We start from the raw sequence: 21,325 nt of genomic DNA, 5'->3' as shown, positions 1-21,325 counted from the left end.
ATACGTATATGTATATATGTACACACATACGTATGTATGTATGTATATACACACACACAATTATTTGTGATATAGGCAGTGCTGATAATAGTCTCTGACAGAGATGAACCCCTGAGGAGAGAAGGTAGAGAGGGTAGAGAATCACCTCATGTTGTTCATGTAGGGATTTCAGTCATTTCCTTGAAAAGAAATCACTTAATATTATGTTATTTGATTATGGTGTGTCTGTGTTGGTGTATGTGTGTGTAAAATTAGTACTTTTTAAATAAAACATAAAAATATGAGCTGTACGTCCACTGGTATTAAGATGGGTGGCCTGTCAATGTAATGTAGTTTAAATGCTAAAAAAATAAAATAAATTTTTATGAGAAGAGTCCCTTGAGGATACAAAACATGTATTTGCCCTAAGTAATAAATGAGGCTTGTAATTGACATAAATAATTCTTCAGTTGTAGATTTTTTAGGAGATTATTGTTTTTTGGTGATAAAATGGCTAGGGTGAGATTTGATGTAACCTTTTGGGACAAGTAAAACATGTCTTGGTCCTCAGTTTCTACAGGGTATTCAAAATTGTCCTTACTACCACAACTACTATTTCTGCCCCCATTATCAATCACTAGAAATATAGTGCCGGGCGTGTTGGCTCACACCTGTAATCCCTATATAGGCCGGGCGTGTTGGCTCACACCTGTAATCCCAGCACTTTGGGAGGCCAAGACAGGTGGATCACCGGAGATCAGGAGTTAGAGACCAGCCTGGCCAACATAGGGAAACCTGTCTCGACCAAAAATACAAAAATTAGCTAGGCATGGTGGCACACGCCTATAATCCCAGCTACTCGGGAGGCTGAGGCAGGAGAATTGCTTGAATCCAGGAGGCAGAGGTTGCAGTGAGCTGACACCACACCACTGCACTACAGCCTGGGCAAAAGAGCAAGACTCTGTCTCAAAAAAAAAAAGAAAAAGGAAAAAAATATATATGTAGCACTTTATCACTCCAGCCACAGATGACTATCAAGTCATATTTTTTAAATGTTGACACTGATAGGTGGCATATCTAGTGAGGTAAGAATTGTATGAGTTTCTGAGCATTTGTTTGCGTAAGCATTCTAAAATTAAGCTCAAAATTTTTGTAACATATAAAGCTGAAGAGAGTGCAAAAAGCCTTTATGAAGACTGCTTGAACTTCTGACCACTTACTTAGTGAACAACATAACCTTCAAAGCATTTGCAAATCAATCAAACATTTTAAAGTTTTAGCAGTTTTATTATAAAACTGCTTTATCTGTGGATCAAAAAAAATCTGTAGTTGATGCCAATGAAATGTCACAAATAAGGTCAAATAAACTAGGAACCCACCCGAAACTCCATTATGTAAGGCAAGAGAACATTGAAGGAAGAAAATGAATTGGAACTGAGAAAAATAATAGCAAAACTCTATAGGATTAATAAATTATCAGCATTGTTTGTATTATAAATGTTCAGCAAATTACAATCAACCCTGGAGGAGTTTGTTGTAGAAAATGTGTCTTAACTCTGAACCCTATGTTCACATGTGGCATGTACTTCTCTTTTCACTGGACACAGACATGGCTTTTATAATCAGAAGAAGATAACTTCCTACACTGTTGGCATTTCCAAGCGTCATTTATAATTCACAGGGACAGATTTTAGATTGAATCAGTATGTATTATCTCAAATCTGCATTACCTAGTCAAAGTTCTGTCATGGGACTCATTAAGGAATATAACTGAGGACAAGATTCTTAATTCTGCCTACAAGTAAATAAATAAAATGTTAATATTTCATTAATGACTGATAAGTTCCCATGGGTTCTTTTGTACTCACTATAAAATGTATAGTGTTTTCCAAAATGTATTATCTTATTCTTTGAATAGTTTATTTTACAGATATAGAATCTGAGGCTTAAAGGAAAATTGGCAAAATTGGAACTAGTACCTATGCCTTCTCTTCGTAAACCAAGTAGTGTGTTATTCATCAAACTATGCCAATATGCGGAAAATCAGGGCTCCATCATGCCTGTTTCTAGAAGCATTTCTAGAAGCACCCTTCCACTTCTATCCGGAATGGATCTTCAGTCCCTACATTCATGATGGCTGTGTCTGGTGCTTGCTAAAGTGTCTGTTCTGATTGATTTTTTTTTTTTTTGAGACGGAGTCTCGCACTGTCGTCCACGCTGTAGTGCAGTGGCGCTATCTTGGCTCACTGCAACCTCTGCCTCGGGGGTTCAAGCAATTCTCCTGCCTCAGCCTCCCGACTAGCTGGGATTACAGGCACCCACCACCACACCCGGCTAATTTTTTGAATTTTTAGTAAAGACAGGGTTTCACCATGTTGGCCAGACTGGTCTCAAACTCCTGACCTCAGGTGATCCACCTGCTTTGGCCTCCCAAAGTGCTGGGATTACAGGCGTGAGCCACTGTGCCCACCCCTGACTGATTCTTAATAATTTGAATACCACCCTTGATCAATACAAACCTATTCAGTACCAAATTTTCAAGACTGTGAAAGGTAGTCATGGGGATTAAATCCATTCTGAAGATTGATTGCATAATATGGACATTAGTCAAGTGACTTACTGACGTGTGCTTAATGAAAGATATAACTTGAATAACTGAATAAACATTGTACATTAGCCATTGTTTGGACTTAGTATATAGTAATTTTTTATCGAAAAGACAATGTAATAGCAGGATGTAGACAACTTAACCCCCAGAATAAAAAATAGCTATCTTAATCTGATGGTATAGGTAGGCCTGCAATTATATTTTAATAGTATGCTTTATTCAATTTAGATAGCTATAAATATCTTTCCTTGTCTCTACACAGTCTAATCAGATTTCAGTGGCTGCATACTATGCCAATGGATATAGATTTGATTTTAACTATGACATTACCACTTTAAGATTAAACGTAATGGTAATAATGCTTTTGGTAAACCTCACATAACTTGACTTTATATGATACAAGCCATTAAAATATTACTTTTTTTCAATGAGTTATTATTTTGATGATTTAGGCTCTTGAAAGTCTTGTAATTCTAAGGTGTGAACTAACTTTATTTATCTTGGAAAATGTGAAAATGTACCTTGAAGGTACAAATTACTTTCACAATAAATACCAAATGATTTGCTTGATATAAAATTTAAATCAATATGTTACATGCTTGTTTAGGGAATATGTCTATACATTATTTCTGTGGACAATAAGGAAAAGACACCAAGTTTGGAAAACTAGAATATAATGAGTTTGGAATAAAAAAATAAAGCCCTATTCATGGCCATTGTGTTATTATATATGATATAATTTTCACAAGTCAAAAAATACCATTTGGATATTCACGCTATCACGGTTGTTTGATACTTTGACTGCTGCCGCTGTTTCAGCTCAGACAAGAGTGTGATTTCATCCTGAGGTCAAATCCCATGCAAGCACGATTTCTTGAAGCAAAATTTCATCTCACGAAAGCATAATGCATTCTGCCAAACCTGTTCATGCCAATGCAGGTCATTTAGTATATAATTGGCTGCAACTGGCACTCACACAAGCTGTGACATTTTCTATCAGCAACGGGGTAGTATTTGGAATGCCAAAGAAACAATTACATGCTGCAGAAGATAGCCTGAAGTGGAAAAAGAGGAAATGCAGTATTAAAGAAACCAGCTCTTTTCCATTTCAAAGAGGTAGTGAGGAAGCTACAGTACCTGTCATTCTACTTTCTTCTATAAAATGTGAGAAGTGAAGAAAAGAGAAAATATTGACTTGGGAAATAAAGGATGAAATCATTTGGGGTCTTCTTTTTAGGGAAGGCAAATAAAATAAAGAGAGTACTAATTAAAAGTACCCAGAGACCACTTAATATTAAGGAAAAATGGCACTGACTTATAAAATGTCATTCCGTTGGTAAATAAAGGAGAGAGAAAAAAACTGAAAGATGAATGGAGGAAAGAGGAATGAAAGAAATAAAGTAAGAGAGGAAGTAATCCTTACAAAAAGAAAATAGACCAGGAGAATTTGGGAAAATAGAAACCTAAATAAAAAACTGTGGCATCAATAGATTACTTTAAATGCTTGTTTTCTCTAGTGATTAAATGTAAAATAATATAACAAGGATACAAAATTTTGGACTCTCCCATTAGCAAAGATTAAAAAGAAATTTAATATCCAGTTTGGGCAAGTATGTGGAAAAACAGTCTCATACACTGCAGTGGAAATATAAATAAATAAATTGTGTGTGGAACTAATGGGTAAAACTTTATTAAAATATTCATACCCATTGACTCAACAATTCCCCTTGGCTGCACATGGCAGCTCATGCCTGTAATCCCTGTACTTTGGGAGGCTGAGGGAGGAGGCTTATTTGAGGCCAGGAGTTTGAGACCAGCCTGGGCAACATAGGGAGATCTGTCTCGACAAAAAAAAATAAAAAAAATAGATGGTTGCAGTGGCACACGCCTGTGGTCCTAGCTACTTGGGAGGCTGAGGTGGGAGGATTGCAACAGAGTGAGACCCTGTCTAAAAAACAAAGAAACAAACAAAACAAAATAAAAAAAATTATCCTTATAGGAGAGACACATATAAGTATGAAAATATATGTATACAAATATATTCTCTGCAGAATGGTTTATGATCAAGAAAAATTGAAAAACAACAAAAATATGCATGGGATATTTAAGTTCATCCATACAGTGAAATGCTATACATAAGCTAGAAATAATTAATAAAATCATATATTAATAGAATGTCCAATATATATTAAGTGAAGGTGCCTATGGTAGTAGTAGTAATACTAATAATGTGCATAATAAAAAGTTAATATTGTATGATTCCAACTATATGACTTTCTGGAAATGGCAAAACTATGAAGACACTAAAAAAATAAATCAGTGGTTGCCAGAGGTTAGGGGAAAGAGAGAGGTGAATAGGCAGAGAACAGAGGATTTTTAGGGCAGTGAAATTATCCACTATGGATACTTGGATACAAGCACATTCTACATTGTATCTTGATATATCTATAAGATATAAGTAAGATACAATGTATCTTGATATATCTATAAGATATAAGTAAGATACAATGTATCCTGTATCTGCATTGTATCTTGTATTTCAGTGTACAGAGCTGGATCTGCAATGGTAGATACTTGTCATTATACACTCTTTAAAACCCATAGAACCTATGACATCAAGAATGAACCCTAATGTATATATGGATTTGGGGTGAGAAGGATATATCAATGTAGAATCATGGACTGTAACAATGTACCACTCTGGTGGAGGATGTTGATAGTAGGGAAGGTTGTAGGGGAAGGAACATGGGAACTCTCTGTACTTTCCACTCAATTTTGCTGTGAACCTAAAACTGATCTAAAAAAATAAGGTTTACTGAAAATTTTTAAAAATTAATATTTATCCGGTAGTATGATCACGGCTCACTGCAGCCTCAACTCATCTGGCTCAAGCAATCCTCCCACCTCAGCCTCCAGAGTAGCTGGGACTACAGGTGTGTACCATCATGCCCAGCTAATTTTTTATTTTTTTTTGGAGACAGGATCTCTCTATGTTGCCCAGGCTGCTCTCAAAATCCTGTACTCAAGAGATCCACTCACCTCAGCCTCCCAAAGTGCTGGGATTACAGGTAGAAGCCACCACCTCCTGCCAAGAACCTATTTTTCATGTCGTGCTAATCCCTTTATAACCTTATCTCATTTAATTCTCACAAAAATTTTATTACATAGGTAGTATTTTTATCTGCAGATGAGGAAATCTGAGACTTAGGGAGGTTAAATAAACTGCCCAAAGATGCTCATAAGAGACAGAGCTGTGTCTCAAAAGCAGATGCTCCTGGCTCCCACATCCAGGCTTTCCACATGGGGCATGGGACTCACTGGGCTCCCAAGGCCAGGTCTTGTGTAGATACTCAAAGTCCAGATTCTGAAAGTATAAACAATCCAATTTTAGAAGAATTATCTTACTAAATGCACAGGAAAAAATACAGAGTGTTGACCAAACTGTTAACATCCTTTATTAAAGAAGAAACTGTTGGATTGTATTACATTCTGTTCATTTCTGCAAGGTTTGTAATTTTTTATAACAGCACTTACTTCTCTATAAAAAGAACAAAAACCAGTAAGTTTAATAAAATGCATAATTTTTTTTTTCTTTTTTTGAGACAGAGTCTCGCTCTGTCCCCAGGCTGGAGTGCAGTGGTGCCATCTCGGCACACTGCAACCTCCGCCTCCCAGGTTCAGGCAATTCTCCTGCCTCAGCCTTCTGAGTAACTGGGACTACAGGTGCACACCACCATGCCCAACTAATTTTTGTATTTTTAGTAGAGACGAGATTTCACCATGTTGGCCTGGATGGTCTTGATCTTTTGACCTTGTGATCCGCCCGCCTCGGCCTCCCAATAAAGTGCTTAATTTCTGAAAGTTGATGGCAAAGTAGCATTCTAATGTGACTGATATAGGCCCAGCGAAGTGGCTCATGCCTGTAATCCCAGTACTTTGGGAGGCCGAGGAAGGTGGATCACCTGAAGGCAAGAGTTCAAGACCAGCCTGGCCACCATGGTGGAACCCCATCTCTACAAAAATACAAAAAATTAGCCGGGTGTGGTGGCAGGCACCTGTAATCCCAGCTACTTGGGAGGCTGAGGCAAGAGAATTGCTTGAACCTGGGAGGCGGAGGTTGCAGTGAGCCAAGATCATGCCACTGCACTCCAGCCTGGGCAACAGAGCGAGACTCTGTCTCAAATAAAAATAAATAAATAAATAAATAAAAATAAAGTGACTGATATGTCTTTAATCAATGTTCTAAGAACTTCTGAATGCAAAGATGCCCAAATGCCAGTCCATGAACGTGTGGAATATTTTATTGCACATACCTATTCCTTGGCCCAAATGCCCCATCCTACTCCCTTCAGTACATTTAGAATGGAGCTCAAGAATTTACATTTTTAAAAAGCTCCCCAGGTGATTCTGATACTCAATCAGGTTTGGGAATCACTGTCTAAGGGAATGTGATTTATGTGGATCAAAAGAAGAAAGAGAGAGATTGCACCATATGGTACATTAACTCTTTAATTTCATTTTAAAGGTAGTGTCAGAGAAAGAGTTTCTATATCATCAGTGTATGTAATATTACTGAAAACATGCCTACAACTTTGTTCATGTGAAATATGGCAATAATTTAAATTTACCTTGGAATGGAGGGAGGAAGGGTGTTTGTCAGGTTGTATAACTGAGTAATTGAAACATTTTGGCATTGGTGCAGAGATAGATATCTAGACTGACAGAGCGTAGTAAAGAGCACAGAAACAGATCCAAGCATAGGTGAAACTTTGGTTTATCCTAGGGTTGGCCATAGATCAATGGGCAGGATGGCATTGTGCAATGGGCTACCTATATGAGGGGGAATTAAGATGAACAGTTAGCAGAGTGCCTGATACTTATTGGGCATTCAGATTTTTGGTTTAAGACAGCAACTGCTTAAAAAAAACAGTCCCTTGAGTTCTGCTTTTCTAACTTTCTACCGTCAGCTGCCTTCATTAACTGGGCCTTCTCTTCTTCTTCCTCCTCCTTCACCTTTCGTTAAATGTTTGTGTTTGCCTTGATTCTTTCTTTCTTTTCTTTTTCTTTTTTTTTTTTTTTTTTTTGAGACGGAGTCTCACTCTGTCACCAGGCCAGAGTGCAGTGGTGCGATCTCGGCTCACTGCAAGCTCTGCCTCCTGGGTTCAAGCAGTTCTCCTGCTTCAGCCTCCCAAGTAGCTGGGACTACAGACACTTGTCACCATGCCCAGCTAATTTTGTATTTTTAGTAGACACGGGTTTCCACCATGTTGGCCAGGATGGTCTCAATCTCCGGACCTCGTGATCCGCCCACCTCGGCCTCCCAAAGTGCTGGGATTACAGTCGTGAGCCACCGCACCCGGCCTGCCTTGATTCTTTTCTTGGTTCTCTTCCATTTTCTTCACACTCTACCTGCTCTCCTGGGTGATCTTATCCATTCTTATGACTGACCACCAAAGACAAAAAGAAACCCTAAGTCTATTCTTTCTAGTGGAGGATTTTGTCCCAAATTCTGAATTCATTATTTCCAAAGCTGAAGGTATCTGAAAGGCATCTTACGTTTATTATCTCCTGTCAATGCTTTTTCTACTGTAACTACAATGCAAGTTAATGAAATCACTATCCAACCAGTTTTCCAAGGTAGAAACACGTAAGACCAACTTAACTTGGTCTTCTCCATGTCAACTGACCACCAAGTCCTATAATTTATACCTCAAACATATCTCTTAACAACTCTCCGTCCCTGTTACCCCTGCCTTAGCTCACGTTCTCACCATTCTTCCCTCTACAATTGTAGGTCTCTAATCTGGTCTCCCTCCTTTCCATCTCTCCTTGGTCCAGTTTATTCACAATCTTCCAATGTAGACTGATGTGCCTTAAAACCAAATTAGTAAAAAAAGAAAAAAATCAAATCATGTCTGCCACTCCCCTTCTTAAAGGGCTGGTGGATTATGAAGCCTACACAATAAAGTCCAGATTTCTTATTTGGCAAATGATGATAATAATAGCAATAGCATACAAATGCCTATTTCACATATAAGCAAACTGAGGACCCAAGAGGTTAAGTATCTTTCCAAAGGTGAAGCTGGGATTTGAACCTAGACTAAATCCAAATGAAGACCATACTCAATTCAAATATCACTTCCCCGACCTAATGTAGGTGTTTACAGATTTTTCCCTCCCGATAAGCTGTGAACTCCCCAAGGACAGGAATGGCGTCTTATTCATCTTTGTGTCTCAAGTGTCTAGAGTGTGTGACACAGAAAGGGTGCTTAGTATATGCTTGTTTTCAAAAAGTGGATGAAGGAACAGAGAAGGGAAAGAAGTCAACGAAATGAGTGAGGTTGTTTTAAGAACATGATGCTTTTAAAAAATACTTGAAGAATTGTTGTGTAGAAAGGTTTTATTTTCCTTAGAGTAGAGTAGGGAAGCTTCACCTGAACTCCATAAATGAGTTTAGGGAATGCATCCTTCTAGGATGAGAGTACATACTTTCACAAGTCTAACAAAGCTGTCCGTGATCCAAAATAAAAATGTGTAGAAACCTTGGCTGGTTGTGGTGACTCACGCCTGGAATCCCAGCACTTTGGGAAGTCAAGGTGAGAGGATTGCTTAGGCCCAGGAGTTTGAGACCAGCCTGGGTGACACAGAGAGACACTGTCCTTCCAAAAACAAACAAACAAACAAACAACAAAAAACCCACACACACAAAAACACAAATAACAAAAAACTTAAAAATTAGCTGGGCATGGTGGTGTACACCTGTACCCCCAGCTACTCTAGAGGCTGAGGTAAGAAGATCACTTGAGCTCATGAGATTGAGGCAGCAGTGAGCCGTGATTACATCATTTCTCTCCAGCCTGGGCAACAGAGCAAGATCCTGTCTCAAAAAAATACAATAATAAAATAAAATAAAATCTTTACAACAAAATATTGAAAGCTCTGAATTGGTGGATGCAATCAAGCAGAGGCCAGAAAAATATATTCAGAGATATAAAGGAAGGAATTTCCATAGAATTTAGAAGGGCTGAAGACTAGACTAAAATAATATCCACATTCCTTCAATCTCTGTCAGTCTGTAATTCTAAGATGCAATCCATAACAAATTTGTCTTTTCTTCTTCTTCTTCTTTTTTTTTTTTTTTTTTTTTAGATGGAGTTTTGCTCTGTCACCAGGCTAGAGTGCAGTGGCACGATCTTGGCTCACTCCAACCTCTGCCTCCCCGGTTCAAGCAATTCTGCTGTCTCAGCCTCCCGAGTAGCTGGGATTACAGGTGCCCGCCACCACGCCCAGCTAATTTTTGTATTTTTAGTAGAGACGGGGTTTCCCCATGTTAGCCAGGGTGGTCTCAATCTCTTGACCTCGTGATCCACTCACCTCAGCCTCCCAAAGTGCTGGGATTACTGGCGTAAGCCACTGCGCCCGGGCTTTTTTTTTTTTTTTAATCTTTACAAAGAGTTAGATCCTTTCAGAAGTATCAGGGCATCGCATCTTTCTCAGTCTGTTTCCTTTACCTTTCCAGGTACTAACCACTAACAATCATCTGCAGGTTTCTTTGCATTTCTTAGCACACAACTCACATGTAAATTCTGTTGACATCTACAGGCACTGGTAATTCCTGCTTCTCACATCAGCTCTCCTTCTTACCTGTTGTGTAGCCTGACTGTTCATTTATCGCTTTTCTTGCTTCCCAGGTTATCTAGATTTTAGTTTACACTGAATAAAACTTTGAAGCATGAAGTACAGAAATAATTGTTCTGTAGACTTAATTGCCTCTAATAAATTGACCCTTTATTGGGTCCATTTTCCTTTTCCCCTCAAAGACATTTAGTTATTCCATAATTGCTGTTGACATAACAAAAACTTTCAAAAATATTTATATTGCTACTCTCCAAAAAATAGTAATAAAACAAGAGTTCACTTTCATGATATGTAGAAGTTTTTCCTAGTAACTTTTCCCCATATGTACTTCATTATTTGCATCTCCAAGTGATTAAAAGGATGCAGTACATTTTAAAGGATAGATTTGGACAAATGTGGAAGTTATTCAGAAAATAATAATATAACTGTTTATCATTTTGTGCATGTCCTGAAGTTATTGTACCTTTACTTAGAAATATAACAAATATTTGTAGTTTTTTATTAAGAACAGCCATTGGAGTCAAGATTAAATAAGTAATTTTTGTTTGGTAATATATACTAAATTTTATGTTTCATTACTAAGGAACAATTTAAGACTTTTGCCCCATTTCACATATTCAGACTTTCATGATCACCCTTTCAAAACGATAAGTCAGGTCTAAAATGGATTAACCTTCCTATTTCTCAGTGTGAGAAGTAATGAGTGAGGCAAACGTAAATTAGTTTTATTGTTTTTATTGGCACAAGTCAAAGAAAATGCATCAAAAAGAACATCAACTCTGAAGGAGTAAGTTGGTTTCCTAGTTCAGCCAATACTTGCTGCCATCTGCTGGCCTAAACAGAAAGCTGCAAGGAATGGACAGCTGTGTAGAGGGAGTTGGATCAGGTTTGTGCCAGAGCATTTATATAGGACAGGGAGGAGTTAATTATCCAGAATTGTCCTTTTAGAAATACTGTCCACCCCGGCTTCAGAGCCAGCACCTTCTGACTGGCAAAGAGAAGAAGAGGGTAGATAGTTGATGGCTATCTGTCCCCAGAGGAATAAGTATTTGCCGTGGTCTAAGAGTCTGGTGACGGGCACTTTTATTTCAAGCTCCCCCTTCCTTACCCTGGATAGCAAAGCAATAGAGTGCATTTCTTATTGTGTGGCATAACATTTCCTAAAATGTCTCAAGGAAAGCTGCCTCTCCTTGGTCAGTGGTTGAAGGTTAGGTATGAATTGCAACATTCAGACACAGAATTTTGAAATATGTGGCTGTTGATTTTAAAATAAGGAAAGGCCTGGCGCAGTGGCTCACACCTGTAATCCCAGCACTTTCGGAGGACAAGGCAGGTGGATCGCTTGAGACCAGGAGTTCAAGACCAGCCTGGCCAACATGGAGAAACCCTGTCTCTACTAAAAATACAAAAATTAGCTGGGCATGGTGATGCATGCCTGTTATCCCAGCTACTTGGGAGGCTGAGGCAGGAGAATTGCTTGAACTCAGGAGGTGGAGGTTGCAATGAGCCGAGATTGCGCCACTGCACTCCAGCCTGGGTGACAGAGAGAGATTCTGTCTCAAAATAAAAATAAAAATAAAGGAAATAAAATAATACAAGAGTTGGCACCAAAATCTGAATTATGCCTCAGATTATGCTTCTTATAGTTTGACCAAAGACTTGAAGGGTTCATGCTGATATATGGAAGAGGAGCATTCTCAGCAGATGGAACAGACAGTACAAAAGCCCTGTAGTGGAAGGACAGGCGCATGTTCAAAGGACAGCGGTAGGATAGTGTGGCTGAAGCAGAGTGAGCCAATGTAGAGCAAGTCATTGCTTCTCTTGGAAAATGGGAACATCTGAACACAGTGGGCTCCATTCCCACGTTGCTGGGGCAGAATACGGCTGAGCCTATTAGGTGAGACAAGAGCTTCCCTGCTCAGCACAGTTCCCATCACTTCCTGTTATCTCCCCACACAAAGCCAGAGGGTCAGTTGTCATTAACCATCTTTGCCATATATATATGTGTGTGTGTGTGTGCGCGTGCATACATATATATGTATATATATGCATATATGTATATATGTATATATATGTAGAGAAAAGTCTATATACACATATACACACACACACACACACACATATGTAGAGACTTTTCTTTTAACCTATGTGAGACAGAGCCTGCTAGTTGCCTGCTCTTGCACTCCCCTTTTTTCTTGTTAGTGACTGACAGATCTTTTATCAGGGGATGGCATGGACCCAGTTAAAACTCACATTTTCCTTTATCCCTTGTAGATAGTAATGACCAACGACATATATGTGGAAGTTTATGGGCAGGACATCAGGGAAGATTCTTTTAAAATGGCTGACTCAGCTGCAAGCATTCTTTTTTTTCCCTCTCCCTTCCATTACTTCCTAAATAAAGAGCAGACATGATAGCAGGGGCTTTAGTAGCTATTTTGGATCCTACACTGACCTAAGGATGGAGGTCAAGGGCTCAACATGGTGAAGAAGATAGAACAAACCCAAATCTCTGATAACCACGGAGCTAATATACCAGCTCTGGACTATCTCCAATGGAACTCCTTCTTCTTTTCCTCCTCCTCCTCCTCCTCCTCCTCCTCCTTTCTTCTTTGAGAGAGAAAAAAATCAATCCTTATCTTATTTAAGCCATATATTTGGGTTTTCTGTTAAAAACAGCTAAATTCAATCTTGCCTGATAAATCACAACTTTAACAAGACTGGGACAAAGAGAGGCAGACTGGGAAGCCTGTGTCTTCTTAGAAAAATGTGTAACTTTGTATAAGCATGAAGTCTATTTCTCTTTTTTTTTTTTTTTTTTTTGATGAAGTCTCACTTATCGCCCAGGCTGGAGTGCAATGGTTTGATATCAGTTCACTGCAACATCTGCTTCCTGGGTTCAAGCAATTCTCCTGCCTCAGCCTCCTGAGTAGCTGGGATTACAGGCACGCGCCACCACACCCGGCTAATTTTTGTGTTTTTAGTAGAGACGAGGTTTCACCATGTTGGCCAGGATGGTCTCGACCTCTTGACCTCATAATCTGCCGCCCTCAGCCTCCCAAAGTGCTGAGATTACAGGCGTGAGCCACTGCGCCCAGCCTTAAAACACAGTTTCTGGATCCCTGTCTCCAGGGAGACAGATTAGTCTCCCTGTCTCCAGCCTCGTCCCCACACAACCTGTTATCATTCCTTTCTTCTGGGTGATTTTTCTAAAATTTAAGTCTAATTACTTAGGGACCCCAGGCCTGATAAGACACCATACCTAGAATTTTCTTCCTCACTCTCTTTGCCTGGGTAACAGCTAGTGTATTGTCTGGGCTTGGTTTACGTCACCTCCTCCCGGAAGTCCTTCCTGACACCACAAGTGTGAGTTGATTCATCTTCCCTTTTACTCCCTTTGCTGTCTCTATCCTTCCACATGTCATGCAACATTAGAGATGATCATTGCTTGATTAGATGACATTTCTCAGTAAATTGTAGGCTTCACGAGAGCTATGCTGTTCACCATTTATTCTCAGAGCCCGGCACATCGTAGGTGCTCTTTAAGTATTTTTTGAATGAACGGATGACGGATGGGTGGATGAATTCAAGAGCCTAATTAGCTCTTCATATGGAAGCAGCTGGGCTTACGTGGAGATAATCAGGTTACGAAAGAATCTAGATAACCAAAGAAACAGAGGAGGAGGAAGATCAAGGATAGGGTACCTCTAATTAGGAAACCTTTTCACTTCTGAAGATTCTTTTAGGAAAACTAGTAAGTAGAAAGAGAGATTGAAGATTGAGGAGGCGAGGAGCAGTGGCTCACACCAGTAATCCCAACACTTTGGGAGGCCAAGGCAAGTGGATCACCTGAGGTCAGGAGTTCGAGACCAGCCTGGCCAACATGGCAAAATCCTGTCTCTACGAAAAATACAAAAATTAGCTGGGCGTGATGGCGGGCACCTGTAATCCCAGCTACTCAGGAGGCTGAGGCAGGAAAATCATTTGAACCCTGGAGGCAGAGGTTGCAGTGAGCACCACTGCACGCCAGCCTGGGTGACAGAGCAAGGCTCTGTCTCAAAAAAAAAGAAAAGAAAAAAGAAAAAGAAGATGGAGGAAACAGAGTATTCCTATTCCAATCATTAAATACCATTCTTCACTTCATTGACTGTTCTAAACACTCAAACATTAAATAAGAACCAACTAACAGTAGAAATAAGATAGGAAAATCCAACAATGCAAGCAACACACCAGATTCAGCAGCGTGGATGGGGTCAGATGAAGAACAAAAAACAGGAGACACACAATGTAGTTCTATTTGCATTAGCCTAGTGTTCTTCTTTGCAGGTTAAAGTTTCATTCATCCATTTATACCATAATTAAGTGTCTACAATGTACCAAGGACTTGCCTTGAGGAAAAGTGAAAAGGCTTTTTTACATTACAGTTTCAAATACAAGGGAGGCAATATGTCACATTTCCCTAAGATTCATCATAGAGCCCATTAATTCAGTTTTTGAATGAATCTACTGAATTTTTATATGTTGAAAAGCACAAAATTTCTGGTATTTACTAGTGCAAATAAAAAATAAGCCATTAAGCTCAGGCAGGTGGATCAGTTGAGGCCAGGAGTTCAAGACCAGCCTGGCTAACATGGTGAAACCCCATTTCTTCTAAAACTACAAAAATTAGCTGTGCATGGTGCACATGCCTGTAATTCCAGCTACTCGGGAGGCTGAGGCATGAGAATTGCTTGAACCTGGGAGGCAGAGGTTGCAGTGAGCTGAGATTGCACCACTGCACTCCAGCCTGGGCCACAGTGCGAGACTCCATTTCAAAAATAAATAAATAAATAAAGGCCATTACCTGGGCACAGTGGGTGTCTCATGCCTGTAATCCCAGCCTTTGGGAGGCCAAGGCAGGTGGGTCACTTGAGCTCAGGAGTTTGAGACCAGCCTGGCCAACGTGGTGAAACCCCGTCTCTACTGAAACTACAAAAACTAGCTGGGCATGGTGGCGCATGCCTGTAATCCCAGCTACTTGGGAGGCTGAGGCACAAGAAGGCCTTGAACCTGGGAGATGGAGGTTGCAGTGATCCAAGATGACTACACTGCACTCCAGCCTGGGCAACAGAATGAGACTCTGTCACAAAAAAAAAAAAAAAGAAAAGAAGGAAAGAAAGGCCATTAAAACCCAGTCTAAATTACCCTTTTACATACAAAGAAACCCAAGATAGTTGGTAATTTTACAAAATGGCTCAGAAATGTAATTTCTCCACTCTAGTTACTTATATATTTCAGATGCTATTTCCACAGGATGATGTTAAGTTCCTGATTAGAGTATTCACCTATATTGCAAGAACTTTCTAGTTCACCACAACTCTGTGATACTAATTCTTTTAAAATTAGGTACGTCCATTTTCTGATTAGCAGGGTTTACTACACAATTAACAGAAGGGGCATGAAAATCAGCTTAATAAAATTCTCCTTCATGACTGATTTTTGCACCTTTAGGGCAGGTACTGTCTTAGGTCCGTTGCCTTGGAAAACAGTTTGGGATGGAGATTTGCATACAGGAAATTTACTGGGAGTGCTCTTGGGAATAACCCCTGTAGGGGAATGAGGGAAGCAGGGCTGGGCAGAGGGAGAATTCAAGTGGCAGAGAAGTTGCAACAGAGGCCTCAGCTGAGCCTATGAAAATTTCTGACTTTTAAAAAGTCAGGAAACAACAGGTGCTACAGAGGATGTGGAGAAATAGGAACGCTTTTACACTGTAGTGGGAGTGTAAACTAGTTCAACCGTTGTGGAAGACAGTGTGGCAATTCCTCAAGGATCTAGAGCTAAAAATACCATTTGACCCAGTGATCCAATTACTGGGTATATATCCAAAGGATTATAGATCATGCTGCTATAAAGACACATGCACATGTATGTTTATTGTGGCACTATTCACAATAGCAAAGACTTGGAACCAACCCAAATGTCCATCAATGATAGACTGGATTAAGAAAATGTGGCACATATACACCATGGAATACTATGCAGCCATAAAAAAGGATGAGTTTGTGTCCTTTGTAGGGACATGGATGAAGCTGGAAACCATCACTCTGAGCAAACTATCACAAGGACAAAAAACCAAACACTGGACTGGGCGCGGTGGCTCATGCTTGTAATCCCAGCACTTTGGGAGGCCGAGGCAGGTGGATCACGAGGTCAGGAGATCGAGACCATGGTGAAACCCCATCTCTACTAAAAATATAAAAAATTAGCAGGGCGTGGTGGCGGGCGCCTGTAATCCCAGCTACTCGGAGAGGCTGAGGCAGGAGAATGGCGTGAACCCGGGAGGCGGAGCTTGCAGTGAGCCGAGATCGCGCAACTGCACTCCAGCACTTCAGCCTGGGTGACACAGCGAGACTCCGTCTCAAAAAAAAAAAAAAAAAAAAAAAAAAAAAAAAAAAAAAAAAATAACACTGCATGTTCTCACCCATAGGTGGGAATTGAACAATGAGAACACTTGGACACAGGGCAGGGAACATCACACACCGGGGCCTGTCGGGGGGTGGGGGACTGGGGAGGGGATAACATTAGGAGAGATACCTAATGTAAATGATGAGTTGATGGGTGCAGCAAACCAACACGGCACATGTATACATATGTAACAAACATGCACGTCGTGCACATGTACCTTAGAACTTTAGTATAATAAAAAGAAAAAAAAGAATTTCTGGAGTTGGGACAGCCTTTCAAAAGTTGTCCTATATCTAGACAAAGGAGCTGAGTCCTTCTACCCCTTCATTAACCAGTCATTAGATGTGGGCTGCTCCTGGGGAGGGGGAATTCGGCTTGGGGGAGTCAACTCTCTTCTGCCCAGAGGAACGGAGAGGAACTCAGTTGAAAACCACCAGCAGCTTTCAGAAGCTGGGGAAGGCGAGGGGAGGGCGGTGAGTTTTGGTCCTGAAAGGAAGCTGGATAGGGCCCTACAGCCTCCTCCTCTTCCTCCTGCTTATACCCTAGCTATATACATATAAAGGTATAATTAATGTATTTAAACTTTTACATATTGCTCTTATTATAGCTACTTTCATATCTCAATGAGTCAGAACTAAAAATATTCCTGGCTCTTTGTTGTGTGTTCTTGGATCAAAGACAGAACAGATTTACACCATTACCAGGATTAGTGTCTGTGAACAGTCAAACTAAGTAATAAGTTCAATGTGTTCTGTCCCTTTAGGTGAAAGGAGTAATGACTACAGGAGTGAGTAAACAAAGATAATTCCAAGTATTATATTTGGATGGGCAGGTGTTACAGGCAGACAGAGCCAGTATTATTCAGTAACTAGGGAAAAGGAAGCAGGTCTGTTATTTCAAGGCAGGTGCCTCCCTATTGCCTCCTGCGGTTCCCGTAAGACCTTCCTGATCCTTAACATGTCTCTCACCTCCTATCAGTGATGACTGGCACAGAGCTGCCCTGGCATTCATTGCAGTGGCTCTCAGCTGCTCTGCCATCCTGCTGCCCTCATGATTCTGGTATCGAGATAAAAATTGCGATGGACTTTCGTTAGTTTTGAGGCCAGAGTTAACAGAAGTAGCTTGTTTTTTTTAACCAAGGTAAGCTTGTCCACCATATGGGTGTTAATTACAGATCCATGTTAGTTCATTGACTTAAAACCATGGCATTTGAATACATCCATATTTTCCGTTGGTCCCACCCAATGCTCTTTCTGTGCCTGAGTAGACTTGTTTAATGTCTCCTGTAATGCTGAAAATAAACCTTTAAAGTAGCTCATTTGGGAAAATAGAAATGTAGAGGTTGACAGGAAATTATGATTGCACTCGTGATTACCCAGTTTCTTAAATAATATTGAAAAGGGAAATTTCAAAATTATCCATGTATTAAACCATATCTATCCAAACTAAACACATACTACTTAATTCTTTAAAAGGATTGGGCTCTAGTAAGACAAAAATAAACCCAGCTAAATTATTTCTTTATATCAACTGGGTATAAACACTTTCTCAGATTTGCATGGTGTTGACTGAAATTCTTGTGGAAAAAAATGTCCAAATTGGTGGAGGTGTATTAAAATCATCATAATTCTGACAGCATGTTTTATCCTTATTGGTTCCTTTATGTATTAATAAACATATAGAAATGGATGAAAGAGACGTGTGCAAGGATTATTGATTTTATAATAAGTCAATTCCATATCTCACCTGACTAAGCAAAGTCAGGATAGTGCACCTCACAGAATTGAATGAAAATGCTCCCTGAGAGCAGGACTTTGATTTGTGTCCTCAGAAACCTAGAACAGTTTCTGGCACATAGTAGTAAATAGAAATAATTATTTATGGCCGGACGCAATGGCTCACACCTGAAATCCCAGCACTTTGGGAAGCCGAGGTGGGCAGATCACCTGAGGTCAGGAATTCAAGACCAGCCTGACCAACATGGTGAAACCCTGTCTCTACTAAAATACAAAAATTAGCCAGGCATGATGGCAGGTGCCTATAATCCCAGCTACTTGGGAGGCTGAGATGGGAGAATCACTTGAACCCGGGAGACGGTGGTTGCGGTGAGCCGAGATCACGCCACTGCACTCCAACCTGGGTGGCTGAGCGAGACTCCACCTCAAAAAAAAAAGAAAAGAAATAATTATTTATTCAACTAATAAATGGATGGATAGTGAAATCAGCTATACTTTGAAACGTCTCATAGGAGATCATAGGAGAGGCTGTGGAAGCCTGAAGCAAGGAAGGCTAATGAGATAGCTGAGGAACATACCGAGTACAAGGAACTAAAATGAGCATCACGAAGACTTTTTTTTAAGACTAAAAGCCCTACCCCCACAGGAATGTTCCTTAAATATTTCTGAAAGAAAGACATATTCAAACAAGGGCAAAAGAAGTCCTTTAATCAAGAGATGCTTGAGCCACCTCAGTTAATTTAATCCTGTAGATAGAGCTTGCTTTATTATTATTTTTTTAAGGTCCTGTCTTTTACATCCAATGTGATTTCTTAAGGTTGAGGGCAGGTTTCTCCCATGTCTAGGCAGGATATCTCACTGCTGCAATCTCATGATTGGAATCCCAGCAATGTCCTTTAGTGTTTCCTTTGGCAGGGATCAAGTTCCTTCTTGCCGTTCTACCCACTCATGATACAACTTCCAGCAATATCAGCTATTTATGATTCCTGTCATCTTGAAAAATACCCAGTTCTGGCCAAGTATCTTGTGAGAAAATGCTATAGAAATGATCCTTATTTATTTGTGTTTCCATAATCTGAATCAACTTTGATCCACTTTCATGAAGGCTTCCTGTTTCTCCCAAGCAGTTGTGGGTTCTTCTTCCAGGTTTCTGTTGTATATTGAACATGCATCCTTCATGACAATTAGTATATTATAGCATAATTGGTGTACTAGTCAGGGTTCTCTAGAAGAACAGAATTAATAGGATAGACTTGTATATGAAAGGGAGTTTATTAAGGAGTATTGACTCACAAAATCACAAGGTGAAATCCCACGATAAGCTGTATGTAAACTGAGGAGCCAGGAAGCCAGTACGAGTCTCAGAACCTCAAAAGTAGGAAAGCTGGTTAGGCGCAGTGGCTCACGCCTGTAATCCAGCATTTTGGGAGGCTCAGGTGGGCTGATCACCTGAGGTCAGGAGTTCGAGACCAGCCTGGCCAACATGGTGAAGCCCCGTCTCTACAGAAATTAGCTGGGGGTGGTGGTATGCGCCTGTAATCCCAGCTATTTGGGAGGCTGAGGCAGGAGAATCACTTGAACTCAGGAGGCGGAGGTTGTAGTGAGCTGAGATGGCTCCTCTGCACCCCAGACTGGGCATCGAGAGAGAGACTCCATTTCAAAAAAAAAAAAAAACGTAGGGAAGCTGAAAGTGCAGTCTTCGGTTTGTGGCCAAAGGCCTGAAAGCCTTTGGCAAACCCACTGGTAAGTCCAAGAGTCAAAAAGTTGAAGAACTTGAAGTCTGATGTTCAAGGACAGGAAGCATCAGCACAGGAGAAAGATGGAGGCTGGAAGACACGGCAAGTCAGCACCCTCCAGCTTCTACCTGATTTTTCTACCTGTGCTGGCATCTGATTGGATGATGCCCACCCACATTGTGGGTGGGTCTTTCTGGGGGTGGGTCTTCCTCTCCCAGTCCACTGACTCAAATGTTAAATCTATTCTGGCAACACCCATATACACCCAGAAACAACACTTTGCATCCTCCAATCCAATCAAGTCAACACTGAATATTAACCATCACAACTGGTCATGTGCTTTCCTTCCCATAGATGCAATGTTCCTTGAAGAAAGACTGTGTCTCCATATCTATTATAACCTCACACAATTGGTTCTTAGTAAATATTCATTAAGGTAGAGATTGGTCTGACTTACCAGCTACAAGGAGGATTTATGAACCTCAATATGCCTGTCAGTATTTTGAGAGAAGTCTGGATATGTCCAACCCATCCTTAACCCATTCCCCATTTAGAAAACAAATGTGCAGCTCACTGCCAGTGCAGTATTCTCAGGGCAAATGGGAAATGGGTTAAGGGGATATATGTTAACCAAGACTAAAAGAAGTCAATAAAACTTTTTTTCTTAATTGCAACACTTGAGCTATTCTGTTCCAAGTCATCTTTCCTCATTTTGCCATAACAATCCACAGTTCATTACTTTAGGTTGAACCATGTGAAACTGATGATAATCAACTATTTTAGAGTAGGACACTCAGCAATATCATATGGCTCAACCTAAAAATGTCGAGGAAGGTGGGAGATGTGAACTTGCCAATGCGTCTAACACCTCCAGCGGTATCATCTAATCTTCTCGTAAGCTTTTGACACCTTCTCCTTAGAACTATAAAGTTTCCACATAACTCAGTTTTCCTTGGCATCTTTGCAACAAAAATATCCCTAGGGTTTCCTCCTACATGCAAAATAGCAGTAAATTACCATGATTACAAAGGTAAAGGTAAAATATCCTAAAAAAGAGAAATGCAGATTATCATTTGGTGGATGTGTTTTGCTAGGGAACTAGATGATGTCAGAGGGCTGCCTTCTGTTTCTATTCTAAAGAACAAAGGTGAGAAAAAATAAGAATTAATGTTGTGACATTAAGG

Source organism: Nomascus leucogenys, chromosome 1a (genome assembly GCF_006542625.1).
Source record: "Nomascus leucogenys isolate Asia chromosome 1a, Asia_NLE_v1, whole genome shotgun sequence".
Lineage (NCBI taxonomy): Eukaryota > Metazoa > Chordata > Mammalia > Primates > Hylobatidae > Nomascus > Nomascus leucogenys.
Note: the sequence above shows the minus strand (reverse complement) of the source record.